This window comes from Myxocyprinus asiaticus, chromosome 6 (genome assembly GCF_019703515.2).
Source record: "Myxocyprinus asiaticus isolate MX2 ecotype Aquarium Trade chromosome 6, UBuf_Myxa_2, whole genome shotgun sequence".
NCBI classification, from domain to species: Eukaryota; Metazoa; Chordata; class Actinopteri; order Cypriniformes; family Catostomidae; genus Myxocyprinus; species Myxocyprinus asiaticus.
Window position 1 is genome coordinate 8,124,671 of NC_059349.1, and position 20,056 is coordinate 8,144,726.

Consider the following 20,056-nt stretch of genomic DNA (forward strand, 5'->3'; position numbering starts at 1 on the left):
AAAGATCACTCCTAAGTTTTTAGCAAAGGGGTGAACATTTAATGACAGGGTTGTTAGATTGATAGTGATATCCGAGACAGCACTAGGGAGGCCAAACACAACAATTTCAGTCTTGCTCTCATTTAGCTGGAGAACGTTTCTTGCTTTCCAGCATTTAATATCCTCAAAGCATTTAAAAATGTTGGAATATGAATCATCAGAACTAAGTGGGACATACAGCTGTGTATCATTGGCATAACAATGACTTATGCCATTATCTAACAAAACTGTATTATACCTTAACCACCTAGCTGCAGACAGTTGAGCTGTTTTTTGCTCAAATAGTATCATAGACACAGAATGTGGTACTAACAGAGTCAAATGTTGGTAACCAACTTAGTCCCTCAAAGCCAGAAATGCTTATTCTGCTGCTGCTACTGCACGCAGACATTTTGGTCAAATTTGGATGAGAAATATGCCACAGGTCTCATTTTACCCCCATGTTTTTGCAATAGCACTGAAGTCATGTTACCCTCTTTTTCATCCACTGTCTGAGTGAATGGTTTTGTCAAGTCTGGTAGGCCCAATGTGGGAGTTGATTGCAGAGCTAATTTTAACTGAACAAATGCTTCCTCAGCTTCCTCTGTCCTGCTAATGCTGTCATTTGCAGCTAAGCCCTTACCATGTATGATACTAGACAACTTCTCAGCATCATTTGGAAACCTCTGTCTACAGTATGATGTCATCTCTAAAAGCTTATCACTTGTTTCTTTGTCAGTGGTTTTGGCACAAGTTGTATTGTTTCAATGTGCTTGGGTGAGAGGGATTTGCCCTCATCTGTGATCACATGACCCAAAACTGTTACTTTGCTTTTTACCCACTGCAACTTTGCTAGGCTTGCTTTATGCCCATTTTCAGCTAGATGTTTTAATAGAGCTAGAGTATCCTTTTTACATGCTTCCTCTGAGGGAGAACAGATCATCAAATCGTCCTCATATTGCAGAAGTGTACTTCCTCCTTTTAATGTGAGGCTCTCAAGGTTGTCTTTCAATGCTGCATTATCTATTGCTGGACTTTCACAGTACCCTTGAGCCAGTCGGGTTCATGTGTATGTTTTTCCCTTAAATGATAAAGCAAACCAGTATTGCTAGCCTTTATCAACTGGAATGCTGAAAAAAGCATTAGATAAGTCTACAAAAGAAAACCATTTGCTATTTGCTGGCACTTGTGATAATATGGTGTGTGGGTTTGGAACATTTGGAGCTCGAGTGTGTACAGCTGCATTAATTGCTTTCAACTCTTGAACAAATATTATAGTATATTTTTATATATTATAGTATATTTTTATATATCAAACACAGAAAAAGTGCTTGTATAGAATAGTTTGAGCATTATTTTAATCCAGGAAAATAAGGATGAGACTGTAAGGTCTTCGTGACCTTGCTGAGAGAAACCTGGGCAGTCAACCATGACAGAAAAGTACTAGGGAGAGAGTACTCTTCAAAGTGCTGAATGGCACAGACAATAGTTAAAGATTACCACAGCCAATAGTTAAAGTTATTGTATTATGAAAAATGTATACTCTCACAATAAATTAATTTAAAAGATTATTTTTATAAATAAACTAACTGTCAGTTCCCTATCTGTCACTCACTCGACGTTGTGTTGATGTAGTGACACTAGGGGTCACTCTTGGGAGCCTGAGACACCTCTGGTCTTTGATAAAAGGCCAATGAAAATTGGCGAGTGGTATTTGCATGCCAATCCCCCGGACATACGGGTATAAAAGGAGCTGGTATGCAACCATTCATTCAGATTTTCTCTTCGGAGCTGAATGGTCATGCTCACTGAGCTGAATTCCCACGACCGTTCAATCACCTCTGCTGGATCTGACGGCGCATTTCAGTGGCTTCTCCCTCCTCTGCACTGGTGCACTGCAGAGAATGCACCTGGGCGCTCCGGCAGAAATAAAAGAGTATATTTCTCTAAAAGAGTATATTTCTGTAAAAGAGTGGCACACACAGAACGTCTTTTTAAAGACGCGTCTTTTTAAAGATGCCTTTCCTTTGTGTGTTATTCCTGGTTGCGCTCGTTACCTCTCGCCTTCTGATGGTCACGATCACTGTCTTTCGTGTCTGGGCACTGCTCACGCAGAGACAGCGTTCGTGGATGGATCATGTACTCATCGCGAGAACATGTCCATGGCAACGATGCGGTCGCGGCTTACCTTCGTAAGAAAGCAAGCCACCCCAGAATCTTCCCGCCTCGGTCGTTTTACCCACGGGTATGAGGCCAGCACGGCTAGCACTGGGGGCGATTTGGGGACCCCAGTGGGACCATCTCCGCTGGGTATCCCCCCACGGACCTCCCATTCCCCAGCACGCTCGTCTGCCCCGATCGAGCTTCCAGATGAGTCCGCCGGCTCGTCTCACAGCGAGTTCAACCTCTTATTCGGAGCCCATGAAGGTGATGAGTTCTCGAGCGCAGCATCGGAGAGCGGGCTCGTCCAGTTGGATGCGGAAACCTCAGTTGGGCTCCTCCCTTCGGGTGCGGTCGCCCAGTCACAGGCTGACACAGAGATGACGACATGCTTTCCCGGGCAGCCGCGAGCGTCGGGCTAGAGTCGAACCCTCCGCTCTCCCCTGAACCCTCGCGGCTTGATGATTGGTTCCTGGGCTCGCGGCACCGCTCAAAGCAATGCCCCACCCCGTTCCTTTCTTCCTGGAAGTGCATGAAGAGCTGACAAGGTCGTGGGAGGCACTTTTTACTGCCCGGTCCTGATCTTTCAGCTTCCCAACCCTCACTACCCACGACGGTGGGCGGCCCCGGTGGATAAAGGTGCTCGCGGTGCACCTATGCCTGCAGAGCGCCACCACCTGGCATGGGCGCCCAAAGCTCCCGTCCAAGGCCTGTAGGTTTACGTCGTCTCGGATGGCCAAGGCCTACGGTGCCGCTGGACAAGCCGCCTCCACCCTGCATGCCATGGCTCTCCTGCAAGTCCGCCAAGGCGCTAAAGGAACTGCACGAGGGTAGTTACGCCCCGGGATTGATGCAGGAACTGCGCTCAGCGACCGACCTTGCTCTCCGGGCGACGAAGGTCCCGGCGAGGTCTCTCGGGTGGGCGATGTCCACCTTGGTGGTCCAAGAGCGCCACCTTTGGATCAACCTGGTCGAGATGGGAGAGGCCGACAAGGCACGGTTCCTCGCTGCCCCCATTTCCCAAGTTGGCCAGTCCGGCGACACCAAGGACTTTGCCCAGCAGTTCTCAGCGGTGAAGCAGCAGACGGAGGTTATCCGGCACATCCTGCCCCGGCACGGCTCAAGATCCCGCACCCCATCTGCTCATCCCCATCTGCTCCGGTGCAGCCCGCCCCTGTGGCCCGGCCCTGGTGTGGAGCCCACCGCAGGAAGCAGACGCTACCCATCTCGTGGCCGCCAAGAACCCGCGAAAGGCTTCGAAGCACCCCTGAGACAGGCGACCCAGGAACGAAGAAACCTGCTGCTCTGGAGCTGGTAAGCAGACCACTCCATCCCTGGTCGAGGGCCGGGAGGAGAATCTTTTGTTACTTTACATTTAATTGCGCTGCATGCCCAAGTGGCTGCAGTACCCAAGAGTTCAGCAAGAGCGGTTTCCTTGTTCCCTGGGTCACATATCTGGTGTGCACAGCCATCATCACGACCACCGTCCACCACTCTATTTGGCAGGTTTGGCGCTCCAGCAGCGGTCTCTCCGCCCCTGAGCGCCCAGCTGTGGCACAAATCTGCCCCTGATGTGACAGTCTCCACGGGTCACGAGGACAGGCCTCTTCTTCCCCCGTCCCAGGCTGTTCCGGGGGTGGTCACAAGGAGCCAGGTAAGTACTTAGATGTCCCTGAACTCAGCACGGCCACGACACGGTGTGGCACCTCAGGCTCCGCCCCACCGCTCCGCCCCACCCGCCAGTACGTCTGATGAGATTGTCCCTCCGGCCAAGATTAAGAAGGGGTTTTACAGCCCCTACTTCATTGTACCGAAAAAAGGCGGTGGGTTGCGGCCAATCTTGGACCTGCAAGTACTGAACCGGGCTTTACACAGACTCCCGTCCGAGATGCTGACACAAAGACACACTCTAGCGAGCATCCGGCATCAAGATTGGTTCGTGGTGGTAGACCTGTAGGATGCATACTTCCACGTCTCGATTCTACCTCGACACACACCCGTCCTGTGGTTTGCATTCGAGGATCGGGCGTATCAGTACAAGGTCCTCCCTTTCGGTATGTCCTTGTTCCCTCGCGTCTTCACGAACATCGCAGAGGCAGCCCTTGCCCCGGTAAGGGAAGTGGGCATTCGCACCCTCAACTATCCCGATGGTTGGCTAAACCTAGCTCACTCTCGGGATGTGTTATGCACACAGGGACCTGGTGCTCTCGCACCTCAGCCGACTAGGGCTTCGGGTCAACTGGGAAAAGAGCAAGCTCCTCCCGGTTCAGAGCATCTCTTTTCTCGGTTTGGAGTTGGACTCAGTCTCGTTGATGGCACGCCTCATGAACGATCGCGCACAGTCGGTGCTGACCTGTTTGAAGGCGTTCAAACAGAAAACAGCGGTTCCACTGAAATTTTTTCAGAGGCTGCTGGGGCATATGGCATCCTCAGCGGTGGCCACTCCACTCGGGTTCATGCATATGAGACTGCTTCAGGACTGGCTTCAGACTCGAGTCCCGAGATGGGCATGGCGCCGCTTGACACATCGCGTGGCCATCACGCCGATCTGTCATCGTCTCTTCAGCCCTTGGACCGACCTCACGTTTCTACGGGCAGGTGTTCCCCTAGAGCAGGTCTCCAGGTGCGTCATGGTCACGACAGATGCCTCCAAAATTGCCTCTGGAATTTCCATGTCTGGCCCCTGGACGGGACGCGGAAGACCTAAGCGGTGGTAGACACGATCACTCAGGCTAGGGCCCCCTCTGTGAGGCGCCTGTATGCCTTTAAGTGGTGTCTGTTCGCTAAGGTGTGTTCTTCCCGACGGGAAGACCCCCAGAGATGCGCAGTCGGATCGGTGCTTTCCTTCCTGCAGGAGAGGTGGGAAGAGCAGCCATCCCCTTCCACCTTGAAGGTGTATGTAACTGCTATAGCAGCACACCACGACACAGTGGACGGTAAGTCCTTAGGGAAGCATGACCTGATCATCAGGTTCCTGAGAGGCGCCAGGAGGCTGAATCCCTCCAGACCGTGCCTCGTTCCCTCATGGGACCTCTCTGTAGTTTTTCAGGGTCTACAGAGAGTCCCCTTTGAGCCTTTGCAGTCAGCTGAGCTTAAGGCACTCTCCTTGAAGACTGCCCTCCTGACTGCCTTCCATCAAGAGGGTAGGAGACCTGCAAGCATTCTCTGTCAGCGAAACGTGCCTAGAGTTCGGTCCGGGCTACTCTCACGTGATCTTGAGACCCCGACCGGGCCGACCAGGTCTAGTCGGGTGGTGTCCCTCCCAAGGGGTGGACACCGTGGAGACCACACCTCGCCCAGAGAGAGGGGGCTTGTAGTAGAAATTCAGGAACAAATGAGAAAGAAAGTAATTGAGATCTATCAGTCTGGAAAAGGTTATAAAGCCATTTCTAAAGCTTTGGGACTCCAGAGAACCACAGTGAGAGCCATTATCCACAAATGGCGAAAAACATGGAACAGTGGTGAACCTTCCCAGGAGTGGCCGGCCGACCAAAATTACCCCAAGAGCGCAGCGACGACTCATCCAAGAGGTCACAAAAGACCCCACAACAACATCCAAAGAACTGCAGGCCTCACTTGCCTCAGTTAAGGTCAGTGTTCATGACTCCACTATAAGAAAGAGACTGGGCAAAAATGGCCTGCATGGCAGAGTTCCAAGACGAAAACCACTGCTGAGCAAAAAGAACATTAAGGCTCGTCTCATTCTTGGCAGAAAACATCTTGATGATCCCCAAGACTTTTGGGAAAATACTCTGTGGACTGACGAGACAAAAGTTGAACTTTTTGGAAGGTGTGTCCCATTACATCTGGCGTAAAAGTAACACCGCATTTCAGAAAAAGAACATCATACCGACAGTAAAATATGGTGGTGGTAGTGTGATGGTCTGGGGCTGTTTTGCTGCTTCAGGACCTGGAAGACTTGCTGTGATAAATGGAACCATGAATTCTGCTGTCTACCAAAAAATCCTGAAGGAGAATGTCCGGCCATCTGTACATGACCTCAAGCTGAAGCGAACTTGGGTTCTGCAGCAGGACAATGATCCAAAACACACCAGCAAGTCCACCTCTGAATGGCTGAAGAAAAACAAAATGAAGACTTTGGAGTGGCCTAGTCAAAGTCCTGACCTGAATCCTATTGAGATGCTGTGGCATGACCTTAAAAAGGCAGTTCATGCTGGAAAACCCTCCAATGTGGCTGAATTACAACAATTCTGCAAAGATGAGTGGGCCAAAATTCCTCCACAGCGCTGTAAAAGACTCATTGCAAGTTATCGCAAACGCTTGATTGCAGTTGTTGCTGCTAAGGGTGGCCCAACCAGTTATTAGGTTTAGGGGGCAATCACTTTTTCACACAGGGCCATGTAGGTTTGGATTTTGTTTTCCCTTAATAATAACAACCTTCATTTAAAAACTGCATTTTGTGTTTACTTGTGTTATCTTTGACTGATATTTAAACTTGTTTGATGATCTGAAACATTTAAGTGTGACAAACATGCAAAAAAATAAGAAATCAGGAAGGGGGCAAACACTTTTTCACACCACTGTAGTATATACAGTTCAGGTGTGTGATGTTATATGAATATGAATGTAATATGAAGTCCCCTTTGAGCCTTTGCAGTCAGCTGAGCTTAAGGCACTCTCCTTGAAGACTGCCCTCCTGACTGCCTTCCATCAAGAGGGTAGGAGACCTGCAAGCATTCTCTGTCAGCGAAATGTGCCTAGAGTTCGGTCCGCAAACTCAACTCTGCAGAACAGAACTATGACGTGGGGAATTGTGAGCTTCTGGCCATGAAGGATGCGCTTGAGGAATGGCGCCACTGGTTAGAGGATTCCCAACACCCATTCACCATCCTCACTGATCATTGCAATCTGGAATATTTACGCTCCGCCAAACAACTCAACACAAGACAAGCTCGTTGGGCTCTGTTCTTCACCAGATTCAACTTTTCTGTGACGTATTGTCCAGGGTCTATGAACATTAAGGCTGATGCCCTCTCTCGGATTTATTCCCCTGAATCTCCTGAGTCCCCTCTGACCATCCTGCCCAAATCAGTGATCACTGCCCCTGTTCAGTGGGACATCATGAAGGACATCGAGCAGGCCACTCTGACAGAACATCCCCCACCAGGTTGCCCTAGAGACCATGTCTACGTTCCTGCCAAGCTCCGTCCTCAAGTCATGGAGTGGGACCATACTTCCTTGAGCTCTGGTCACCCAGGTGAGAACCGCACCGTACAATTGTTTCAGAATAAATTCTGGTGGCCTTCCCTGTCACGAGACATGCTCAGCATGTAAAGGGGTGTTCTATCTGTGCCCAAACTACATCTTCCAGATTTCTTCCAGCGGGACTCCTCCACCCCTTACCCATCCCACAATGTCCCTGGTCTTGCACTGCCATAGACTTCCTTACTGATTTACCTGTGTCTCAGGAGAACACAACCATCATGGTGGTGGTGGATAGGTTCTCCAAAGCCTGTCATCTCTAGAAACTACCTTCCACTCTTGAGACGGCTGAGACCATCTTCCATCAAGTGTTTTGGCTCTACAGTTTACCAGATGACATCGTCTCTGACAGAGGACCTCAATTTACCTCTCGGATTTGGAGGGAGTTCTGCAAACTTCTGAATGTCAACGTCAGCCTGACTTCCGGTTATCATCCTCAGTCGAATGGCCAGACTGAATGCATAAACCAAGATGTAGATCGCTATCTCCGCACCTTCTGTCTCTCTAACCATTATGATTGGTGTTGCATACTCTTTTGGGCAGAGTATGCAAGAAACTCTCTTCGCAGTTCCTCTACTGGTTTGACCCCGTTTCAGTGTATCCTGGGATACCAGCCTCCGCTCTTTCCCTGGTCGGGAGAACCATCGGAGTTCCCTGCAGTTAACCACTGGATGCAGCGCAGCAATCAAGTCTGGGATTCTGCCCATGTTCACCTGCAGAGAGCCATCCGTCAGCAGAAGATACAGGCTGACCGATGTCGTTGACCCTTCCCAACTCTCCGTCCAGGCCAACGAGTGTGGCTGTCCACCCGAGACCTTTGTCTGTGGCTACCCTGCAAAAAACTCTCCCCCAGGTATGTGGGCCCATTCAAAATCAAACAAATTAACCCTGTATGTTACAAACTTCAACTGCCTCTTCACTTCTGCATCTCTCCTACTTACCATGTGTCTCTTCTCAAACCGGTGGCTGAGTCTTCCAGTGCCTCCACCGACAACCTTCCACTCCTCTTGACCTTGATGGGGAGATCACCTACGGGGTCAACACTCCTTGACTCTCGACGTCGGGGCAGAGTCCTACAATATCTGTAGACTGGGAGGGCTATGGAACAGAGGAACAATCTTGGGTCTCTTCGGAAGACATTCTGGACACTTCTCATCTCGGAATTTCACCTAGCCCATCCTGACCGTCCGGCTCCCAGGCCCCGGGGCAGACCCCCTGGATGCTCTAAAGGGGGTCCTCAAAGGGGGAGTACTGTCACATCCTCTCTGTCTGTTCACACAAGATCCCCCTTCCCCTGAGTATTAACCTCTACCCGGACTACACATCCCAGAATCCCCTTCCTGCCACTGACTCTCACACCTGAATCCCATTCACTAATCAACCCTCAGTGTATTTAGTCTCTGCTGTCACTGCACTTCACTGCGAAGTCTTGCCAATTCACCCCAGTGTCTTGCATTTCTGAGCATTATCTGTATCTACTGCCTGCCTGTTGTGATTTGCCTGTACCTGGATTACCCCTTTGTTTACTGTCTTTTTTTGTTTCTCTGGATTGCTTACCTGGTTTTGACCCCTGCCCGTTTAACTACGATTTCTATTAAACTCTACACATGGATCTTCACTGTGTCTGACTTGTTACAGTTCTTTTCATGCCATGAAGGAAGCGTAATATAAGATTACCTAAACTGAGAGATGAAGTGGTATAACTGTGCTTAGGGTTAAAATTTGTATCACATTATCTGGACAAACAATAAAGTTTTGAGTCCAGTGTATTACTTTAAAGTCAACTAAATAATTGGATTTTACACAAGTTGTATTGAAGATAAGTGTTACATTACAATAAGGTATAATTATGGCAAACACTTCAGTGGAAATACTAACATCTAGATATCCACTGAGTAAAGAATTGATAAGATCTCAAAGAAATGGAAAAGAGGGGGGAAAAAGGTGAAACTGACTAAAGAAAAAATGTTTCCAAAACCAAATTCTATGTTGTAACTTGAGTATGAGAAGCAAACCTTAAATGTGGAAACTTCACATTAATGTGTCTGTTTTACGTTCTGTCTGGTCCAGTTTATAAGAGAATACAATTTTGAACAATATTAAATTAAACACTGTAAAGTCTTGATTTAAATGTAAGAACCCATGACTGTTTTGTTTTTGATTTCCTATGTGTTTTAGTATGTCTGGATAACAAATTTACATGTGAGTTGCAACTTTATCTGTGTAAACTTGATCAACCAACAAAAATAAGGTAGAGTTTATTATTTTGTTAGGGACTGTCTGATGGAGAGATTGAGTGAGTGGGAGGGGTTACACCCCATACTCTGGAAGGATGGCATGCAAATAATTGTCTACAGACTTTGAATGGGAAAACTCATCTCTCTTGGTGTCTCCACTCAGACAAGGGCACCCCGAATTTAGAAATGATAGATAGCAGATTCTTTTAGTTTAGATATTTATTTTTCTTGTTTTGTTTTATATAAACAGTGTTGGCATTGGTTGATCATGGGTATATTGAGAAGCTGCCTTTGAGACAAAAATTTAAGGAAAATAAATTTAAGAATGATTTGGATCATTTCATGTTCTCTGCAGTTCCAATCCTTTGAAGTTGTGCTCTTAATATCTGGTTTTCTGATTTTTATGTGTGGCAGTCTTGCCAACATTGTGATGCTTTTTCCCTGGGTTTGATCTGCAACCAATCATGCCAGATAAAATGGAAAATAAAATCCCAACCTCCAATAAGGAGGCAGAACTAAGCAAACACTGTAAACAGTTTTGCTCAGATGCTCTGATATCTAATAAAATAGAAGTTTTCTTCTTTTGGAAGTGCATAAAATGCAAAATGTTATTCGTGCTAGAAGTTCTGATTTTAAGAATTAAGAAATATCTTTGATGTATTTGATTGTAAAAAATTATTAAAAATGCTAAGGAAAAATTGGTCGTTGGTGAAACCCATGGAGAAACATTAAAATTAAATTGAACATGATTTCCTCAATTATGAATGTTAATAACTTCATATTCATGTGTCTATTCTGTGTGTGTCTGATACTAAATATGTTTTACCCTTCTTTTGTCATCATGTGTATGTTGTTTCACTAACTCATTCTGGAACTAGTCTCTCACCATTGCAGATGGCTGGGCCAGATGATATATTGAAGCTGCTAATACTGCAGAAGAAATCCGGAGAAAAAAAGAAGACTGAAAATGATGTGGGCTATTATCCGATTGGTCCTCCCACTCTCATTACTGCTGGTAGTCAATACTGATTTGCCATTTCTTATGTGGATTAAAATTTCTCTGGATAAGTTGATTTCAGTCTGAAATATTTGGATATAAAAAAAGTAAGAGTCATAAGAAATTAAAAGGATGTCGTGTATTTTTCTGAGCAATTATTTCAAAACACAAGAAAGAGATTTTTTGAATTTCCATTGTGCCTCTTTACTTCTTTATCCTGTTTAAACTTTTACTCACTTTTCTGTTAGGGCTACCTATATTTTGTTTTGTTCTGACGTTTGTCCCAACCACGATACATGGTCTTTTGTGATGTTTGCTAAAGTAGCAGAAATAAAACCTGAATGGAAATTGGTGATCTGTATTGGAGTTCAATTTTAGCATTCTTACTTTTACCTTTAATTTGGACAGTTTTAATAGATTGTTGAATTTTGAATGATGTTTTGTGAATTTAACCATGTTTTGAATTGTCTCCATATTTAAGCAGTTGTAGATGGTTCCATTGGCTGTGACGGTTCTCAGGTGATACTCCCTGAAACAAAAGAAAATATCTGTTTGCTGATACCAAAGTATTAAGGATTGGCTAATAGGACTGAGCGGTATCGAGACCAGTGGCAAGAGGTGATGACCCAATGACGGGTAAGACTCTCCAATTGCAAAAAGGGGGGGGCAACCTAAGGCAGGGCATTACCGCCCCGGAAACCTGCCCAAGAAGGTTTGATATGGGTTTAAGGAAGTGGATGAATGCTCTTAGGTCAGAAGCATCAAAAGGGAGGTCTAGAAGAGACCTGCTCAAAAATTGTGAGTTCCACTCAACCCGACTGCATTTTAATAACCGCTTTACTAAAACAACTTATCACAGTATTAAATACCAAGCATTCTGTCACTGTGCCATCAGGGGATCATACCCTGTGTAGAAGATTATTTATAGATTGGTTTTGGAGGTAAAGTTTTGAGAGCCGTTGCAGGCAAAGGAGTTCCTGACTTATTCAAGAAGTATGAATGATAATTAATTTAGATTGGAAGATGATTTATTACTTTTACTTATGCTTTTATTTAACTCATGTACATTTTAATAGTAATGAAGAATGGAAAAAAAGAAAACAAAGATTAAGATTGCTTGTCTTGTTTGTTTAGCAATCTAAATGGAATTGTTTAAGAAATGGAGTGCATGGTTGGCTAAAATTGGTATAATGATTGAAACAACAATTCTTGTGAGAGGAATAATATTCTGTTGTGTGTTACCATTGATCAAATCATTCTTGATCCGAGCGACAGCAGATGACACTGATCAATGTGAATGGTCAAATGCAATACAATGACAATTACCCTGGATGGACAGAAAGACCAAATTGGGAGGAAATTGATTCCTCCAGTGAAGATATGTATGAAGAGATGAATGATGTGTTACATATTTAATCATTCTTTCATTGATTTAATACTCTGATTTACTCTGATGCAGTCTGAAACTATGGAAAACAGCTTGGCTTGCAGTCTCTCTCTGTGTAAGGCCTTTCTGTGTCAAGGGAAAATGAGTTGATGTGACACAGACAGTGAGAGACCTTGGGAAACAGGAGGAGATGGGATGTATGTGATAAGCGAATGAGTAGGGAGTTTTAAGATAAGGAACACCTGTGGCAGTTTAACTTCTCTAGGGAGAATTACAGCCTTTCTGTGGATGACCCTTTCTGTGTATGACCCAGAAACAAATTGTGAATTGATGCTAAAAGGATGATCTAATGTTTTTAATTAGAACAAAGCCAGGCTCTGCCTGGTACATGCCTGAAGGAGGCAGAGGACCCATGTGCGTTAATTAGTGCTAGAAACGAGATGAAACTAATGAATGTGGGTGTGCACACATTTCCCATCTTACAAGAATGTGTGTATCCAATGACTGTAATAAGGGAAATCATTTAATATACTAAACAAATTAATGCAGAAATTAATGATTGTTAGTTAATATCAAATATGTAACCATATGAGGTGATTACAGTGTGCTTTATGTATATAAAATTAAATAGTCATGCTGTTGCCATCAGTGAAGCAAGTTGGGTCAGGATGACCAGCTGAAAGAGAGAAGGTGGAACAGAAACTGTATAAATGTGTAACAGCCAGCAGAGATGTAAATGGTATATGGCGATCACATGAAGGACACATGATTACTCCATCAGCACTCCTTACTATTCTAATCTCAGATGCACATGGTTTTGACCATTGCGCAAGGGGGGAGGTGATTACAAAAAAGAAAACGACAGGGATATTGGTCCACAAAATTGTACAATAAAAGAAGCCCCATTTGCAACAGCCACAAAGCCCCAGGATGCTTTAATACAAATGGGGAAGGATGCCTTGTAAATTGTGAAAACCAAACTCTAGTTTTTCCTAGGATAAGAACATTTGAGGAACAAACAGTAGCCATAGCAGACTACTCTTGGATCTGTGGAGGAAGACGAGTGTGGGCTACATTACCCAAGGGTGTAACAGAGTAAGATTAGTGAAAGAAATAACAATATTAGACTGGAAACTAAAATAATCTGAAAACCTGGATGAACCTAGAGAAACTGTACAGAAAAAAAAGAGCATACCAGCCAGACCCTGATGTATACTTAGATGCAGTTCGTCAACCAAGAGGAATACCTCATATATTTAAAGCTAGAGATGAAGTAAAATCAGGCTTTGAGTCTATATTTGTATGGATACCGGTTAATAAGAATACAGAATGGATTAATTACATTTACTACAATCAGCAAAAATGCATCAATTACACCGATGACACATTGAAGGCCTTAGGAGAACAACTAGGACCTACAAGTAAAATGGCATGGTTGGAAATTGGTTTGACAAATGATTTGGATTCTGGAAAGAATGGCTTACTAAAGTGGGAGTAATAATATCCATAGCTGTTGTTATTTTTGTGTTGTTGTTTTGTTGTGTTGTGCCTCTCCTCAGATCAGTGTTGGCCAGTGCTGCAGCCAAACAGATGAGCAGTGTGTTTGTAAAGCCATCTGGAATTGACATTGGGGCCACCATATATACCATAGGCCCTGGACTGGATGAGCTGGACGAATTCTAGTAAAACCCTGGAATTACACAAGAGTGGTGGGGAAGGGGAGCCTTTTATTTTTGACTCTTTATTTTCAATTTTCTTTTGTTTTTGGATAGCAAGGGAGTCAGCATACTCATATTATTTTCTTTATCACAAAATTAGGCAGAACTTTAGATTGGATAGAGTAGGCAGGAAGATAGAGGGTGTTATGTTTATTATTTTGGCATATGCCCCTTCCTGAAGTTATTACTCTTTTACTTTTTAGAATTTTTCTGAAGTCATTTATCCTTTTCTTTTAATCATTCAATTTATGATATTCGTTGTTTAATCAAGTTATGTTTTCCCTGAATATAATTTATTGTTTGAATAATTTCTGAAGGAACTATTAGCCAAGTAAATTGTTGTTGAAAGAAATATAGTATGCATGTTTAAACTTAAAAAACACTGGAAGTTCCACGGGAGGGCCAGAGGATAAGACACCACAAAATGAAGAAAGGCTCGACGAGCACCTCAGTGCTTAGCAGCAAGAGCAAGACTCAACTGGTGGTTTAAAAACATGCTGTCTGCTCCAACACCACCAGATAGCACTCCAGGCTACCGGAAATGTCTGTGAGTTCCTCTGGCACCGTGGGACATATCATATGCTGAGTAATATGCTGATATTGTTTAATCACTGAAGTAAGTCTAATCACTAATGTACTCTACATAACGCAAGGCTAAATCTGCACGCACATGCTTTTATAAAAGTAGTTGATTTGTTTTTGATTGATGTCACCCCCAAGAAAGAACTTAGTTAGGGAGATGAGATCTTTTACTCCTTACTAGCCAAATGTGGAGGCACATTTGCCTCCTCCAGAGTGCAGATCCATAAGAGCAGTCATTGTTAGAGGAATGTGTGACTTATATTGATCACTTGGTAGGAATGAAGGAGACTGACTTGTGAGGTTGCACTCTGGGTAAGGGCAATAGAGGTGAGACTTTTAATACGTCTCAAAGGAGGGAATATATAGTGTATTTTTATATATCAAACATAGAAAAAGTGCTTAAATAGAATAGATTGAGCATTATTTTTATCCAGGAAAATAAGAATGAGACTGTAAGGTCTTCGTGACCTTGCTGAGAGAAACCTGGGCACTCAGCCATGACAGAAATGTACTAGGGAGAGAGTACTCTTCAAAGCACTGAATGGCACAGACAATAGTTAAAGATTACCACAGACAATAGTTAAAGTTATTGTATTATGAAAAATGTATACTCTCACAATAAATGAATTTAAAAGGTTATTTTTATAAATAGATTATCTGCCAGAATTCCACCATTAAAAAGAAGTCAGAGAGTCTGTGAAATAATGGTGGTGAACAAGGAGAGTGGAGAAGCACGCTTATTGGTTAAGATAACAGGAGGGGTGTGCTTATGAGGTAATGTGTGACAACAGAAGTGTATAAACAATTAAGCTTTGAATGAAAGGATTAGACGATACAGCTGGCATCTCGGCTTTGTTGTTTTGCTCACTAAAGTCTAACCTTTGACATCTGGAACCCCTGACTTCGAGAGTTTTCTTACTGAGGGGGAAAGAGACTCCAATATTCCACAACAATCTCCATTCTGTTGGCTGGTCAGCATCACAAATCTTTTTGACAGGAAACATTGGAGTTCGTACTGGAGATGCTGGGCATCTTTTTTTCAGTAATCCCACATCATATTTGCTTTAGGCCCACAAATCACTTGGTACTTCAGCTAGCTCAGGAGGCAGTTCCCCCAGCATGACGAATGACGGAGAGAGTTTGTCACATGTCTACTGAACTATCTGAATGCCCCTCGGTTTCTATGTTATGCTGACATTCTGTTTTGAAACGATCGATCTGTACACTATGCCACACATCTGAGTTGCCTACTTTAGTCCAGTCATCCGCAAATGTACATTGTTTCACCCATGGGCCTATATTTTCTCATTCAAGTATCTTCCCTTTGGCCAATGATATATGTTGTCTGGCACTGGGTACCCTATACTGCTTCTCTTCTGCGAGTCTGGGCAGCCGAACTCCAACAGCACACTTATCCTTAGCTCAAAACAACCAATCTGTTTTCAACCAATGAGACCTCACTCGCTTTTCAACCAACCTTTCTCATACTGCTTGTCTGGCACATCTGATACAAATGCTGTACAATGCAATGAATCAATCTCCATATTCCTTCATGATTCATGTGCATATATGCCAGTTTTACAAGCTCACTTCTTACTGTGTTCTTTATGTCAATGTGTAGTTGCCATTCATAAGCATATAAATGTGTGTTTATGTTGCATTTTGCCATCATGTTTTCTGGTGGGTCAACAATTTCCTCCCTGGCCACAATTACCTCTGTGGAGCCTGCTACCAAACAGATGCCCAAAACGCACATTAAAACGGGGTTCAAAAATGTATTGAACAGCAGTCAGATGGCAAAAAGTATTGTTTGATATTGCCCTTTAAATTGTCAGTCACAGACAAAGGTGTTGTATAATATTCTTTTGCAACACTCCCCATAACCCCAATTGTTTTTACAAATCTGCCACTTAACTTTGGCTTTGGGTTTAATTCCTTTGTCATTATGACTGACTCTATGACACCAGAGTCTCCCAGAAATATGACTGGTATGATTCTTACGGTCAAAGTGAGTTTTGGCATCGCCCTATAGGTCCCATCAGAAAACATGGTGTATAGTGTGTCATGCATGTGAGTGTGTGTAAGAGTTTGCTCACGTGTCAAAATTTCTGGCTGGGTTTCCTCAGAAGTTGCCTGATCCATCCCCAGCCCCCCCAGGAGTCAATCAGCTTAAGTATCCTCGTCCTTTGATAATCCTTTCTTGGGTTTGTTTTTTTGGACAGTCTCTAGCCCATTGGTCCATCTCCACACAGAGGAAACAGCCATCACTGCGCTCTTGGCCACATCCCTGGCCTTGCCATCGACCTCGCCCACGTCCTCATGTTCCTTTTTGCACCTGAGCCTAGAGGGCGTTCAGTTGAGCCATCTGCAGCCTAGCCGCCTTAGTCTTTTCCTTCTTTATTGACTTCTCATTCAGGGCCTTTGCGTCATGCACAGCACTCTTCTCAAGATCAGCCAATCATCCTGTGTCGCAATCCACACAGTGGTCTCTAACATGAGCCCTGATATCCGGTCTTAATCCTTCCACAAACCAATCCCGCAAATGTGCCTCCCACAGAGACATTTTGTTCATGTTTGCTGGCCTGTCTATACCACTGTGGGCAGTATGCATTTCCGTAAGTCATGTCAGATAGTCATAAACACATTCATTTGGGCCCTGCTTACAGGCTGAAATTTTCCTCAAATCCATACGTCTCTGAAATGTAGTCCGTATTCGGTCAATGAGCCTGCACACATAAGTCATTTAATCAGTGTCCCGTCCATCATGATCATATTGCAAATCTTCCGTAGTGAAACCTACTGACACTCTTCCCCATTTCAAATTCATCTGAGTTCCAAGCAGTCACCGTATTTCTCCTGTTGTTGGTCTGAACTGCGTAATCAGCTACTGCAGTTGTCTGGCATTCTCCTCACCCCCGACTTCCTCCACATCTGGGAGGGTTTGTGCCACTTCTTTTATGTCTGCAAAAGTCCATGGATGGGACACATACTGAGTTCCACTCTCCCCATAAGCCACTTGGATCTGTGGCATGTAAATGACATCTGTGTCAGAGAAGCTTCGAGGTGATTTTGGTGACGACACTAACTTTGAAAAACTGTCTTGCAGCCCACTGTACACATTTCCCTGGCGCGTATGCGATGGTGAAGTCAGCTGCAGTTTCTCTGTATATGGTAATCCAGTTCCTTCCTTCACGTTTACTGTATACGATGGTGGCGGTGGCAGTGGCGGCAGTGATGGTGAGATGCTAGCTGATTGGGGCTTCATTGTCGACCCCAAGGTTGCCTCGTCTTGTGCTGTTTCATCTGATCATTCGTTCTGCCGATCTCGGCAGTGCCCAGTGGTAGCTAAGTTCAGATCAGGATCATCTGAGTACTTCAGACACTGAGACAAGTTGTTAGATTTTTCTGTCCCTGCCTGACATTTTCTTTCCCTGATGTTTGCTTCTGTGAGCCAGTCTGCATATGTTTTCCAGTCTGCCTGAAACACTACATGCTTTTTCTGCCTCCTTTTTGACATATCTATGTTCTTCCCTACTCTTCTTTTCCTTCTCCTCTAACCTTTCTTTTAATTGTTTCAAATGTCGTGTGCTGACATTTCCTGTTTTTGAAAATCCACATTCAACTACTTAGACTTGTAGTTGATCACAGCAGACTTTGCCATAATTATTTTTTCATGTATTTGCTATTTGGAGATCCCAGATCTGGTTCATCTATTACCCCTTCGTTTTCTTTTTTTTTTTTTACTATTGTTCGAACACATTTTAGGCAATTCTCTAGCAGTCCCAGACCTGCCATAGTAACCCGTCGGTTAAAATAATTTCAGCAATTATTTAGAATCCCGTTTATTCCAGCCCTGGTCTTTCCTTAATTAAAGATTTAAATTTCCCTAATTATGAATCACAGCGGAATTTCTGTTCCGGTCCCAGACCAGCTATTCTGACCCTGGTCTTTCCTCAACTAAATAACAATTATAAAAATTAGCATCTATTGAGAATCACAATGGAATTTTCTTACCAGAAAGAGAATTGCTGCTTAAGTCTGTTTGCTGTTTCCTTATTCTTCTACTCCGTGGATCGTGCGTTGATCCAACTCTGCCCTCAGGTTCCCATGTCTTACCCTCTTTTGTGGGGGAGGTTCAGGCTACAGGGACTCTAACCCTGACTGTACACAGTTTTCATCATTTGGCACTGAGTGCATTGCAGAATCAGCTGACAATCCTGCCCGACTACCCCAAGATTGTTGTGGAAATTCTATAAAATAAGAGACTCAGAGTCAGAAAATGTATTTCTGGATCTTTAATAATACTTTCAAGTAGTCTTAATCACCATACATAAATCAAAGGTTTCCACAGGCGAAGAGCAAAGAGCTCTTTGTGTCCTCTGCCTTATACTCTGTCAGGCGTGGTTTCTGTGATACCCAGTGCCAGGCGCAGACTGGCTCCTCTCTGCACTGACCACTCAGTGTCCATGATTCGACCATGCCTCGGGCGCGTGAACATCTTGTGTCTTACTCTACTAATGCTGTTGCTGGACAGAATAAGGAGGGAGAATTCAAATAAAGGACACTCTTTTGGTATGAAAAAGAGAAAACAGACAGAGAGAACACAAAGTACCAAGAAGAGAAACAGTAGAATACAAAGTCTTAATAATTTTCCATTACAATGCATAACTTCCCAAAGCTGTTACTTATATAAGCATTTGCATTCACTTTGGATAAGAAACAGATCAATATTTCAGTACTTTTTTTTACTATAAATCTCCACTTTGACTTTCAGAATGTGAAAGTGAAGTTTCATAGAAAAAAAGGACTTAAATATTTAGCTGTTTCTCACCCACACTTATAATATCTCTTCTGAATACATATAATTAACTACTGAAATTATATTGATTATTTTTATGATGCCATTATGTGATATTTGGAGCTTGAAAGGTCTTGCCACCATTCACTTGCATTGTATGGACCTAAAGAGCTGAAATATTCCTCTAAATATCTTCATTTGTGTTCAGTAGAAGAAAGAAAGTCATACACATCTGGGATGGTATGAGGGTGAAAAAAAAGGAGTAAATTTTGGGTGAACTATCCCTTTAAATGATTTAAAAAGGTGTCACAACCATTATAGTCCCATTATTAAATTTTCAAATGAATCATAATCATATTAATAATAATAAATTATTATATCAGTTTGTTTGTTTGATTTGAAATAAACTCTTTTTTATCGACTCTGTTGCTTTCTTTTTAAAACTAAGTTTAACCCCACAGCCTGTGCAAACAATCTCAAAATTTTGGAAATAAACAGTATATGACACTGCATGTATTGATATTATTATTATACCAAAGGTCTAAAACTTTAATTTGCACCTAAATGAGTTATGTTATTGTTTGTTACACAAGAGATATTAAACAAAGAATGAAAACTGCCTACCAACACTGGCAACTTTGTTATTATTATTATTATTATTATTATTATTATTATTATTATTATTATTATTATTATTATTATATTAATTTCTGGTTTTAGTCAAAAAGTCTCGGAGTGAAACGACTTTTATTTGTTTCTCTGAACCGCCATGTGCGATAGTGACGTCATCAGGGCTGCGCCGTGACTTTTCTTGTTGTTGTTTGACTGCAGTAAGGTTTGTGTGTTTCAGAGTTTCAGAGTTTGAGTTTAGAACTTTACAAAACATTCCAACTTGATTTGAAATTATTTTAAATGTGTTCCTACAATGTTTTAATA

The 20,056-nt window shown here is 43.4% G+C and overlaps 6 protein-coding genes across 9 annotated transcripts in view; 3 read left to right on the top strand and 3 right to left on the bottom strand.

Moving 5' to 3' along the window:
* LOC127442916 (oocyte zinc finger protein XlCOF20-like) overlaps window positions 1–12,916 on the top strand; it is a 169,366-nt gene extending 156,450 nt beyond the window's left edge. Inside the window, exon 4 of the transcript XR_007897549.1 lies at window positions 12,863–12,916. The gene's annotated coding sequence lies outside the window, so the exon portion shown is untranslated. The remainder of the gene's footprint in view (window positions 1–12,862) is intronic.
* Window positions 1–20,056, top strand: part of LOC127442865 (gastrula zinc finger protein XlCGF57.1-like) — a 228,733-nt gene that overhangs the window by 162,501 nt on the left and 46,176 nt on the right. The window lies entirely within an intron of this gene.
* LOC127442936 (gastrula zinc finger protein XlCGF8.2DB-like) overlaps window positions 1–20,056 on the bottom strand; it is a 426,143-nt gene that overhangs the window by 105,237 nt on the left and 300,850 nt on the right. The window lies entirely within an intron of this gene.
* Window positions 1–20,056, top strand: part of LOC127442957 (gastrula zinc finger protein XlCGF8.2DB-like) — a 261,498-nt gene that overhangs the window by 98,289 nt on the left and 143,153 nt on the right. The gene's annotated exons all lie outside the window — the stretch shown is intronic.
* Window positions 1–20,056, bottom strand: part of LOC127442902 (uncharacterized) — a 163,455-nt gene that overhangs the window by 97,085 nt on the left and 46,314 nt on the right. The gene's annotated exons all lie outside the window — the stretch shown is intronic.
* LOC127442873 (gastrula zinc finger protein XlCGF57.1-like) overlaps window positions 1–20,056 on the bottom strand; it is a 291,640-nt gene that overhangs the window by 68,773 nt on the left and 202,811 nt on the right. The window lies entirely within an intron of this gene.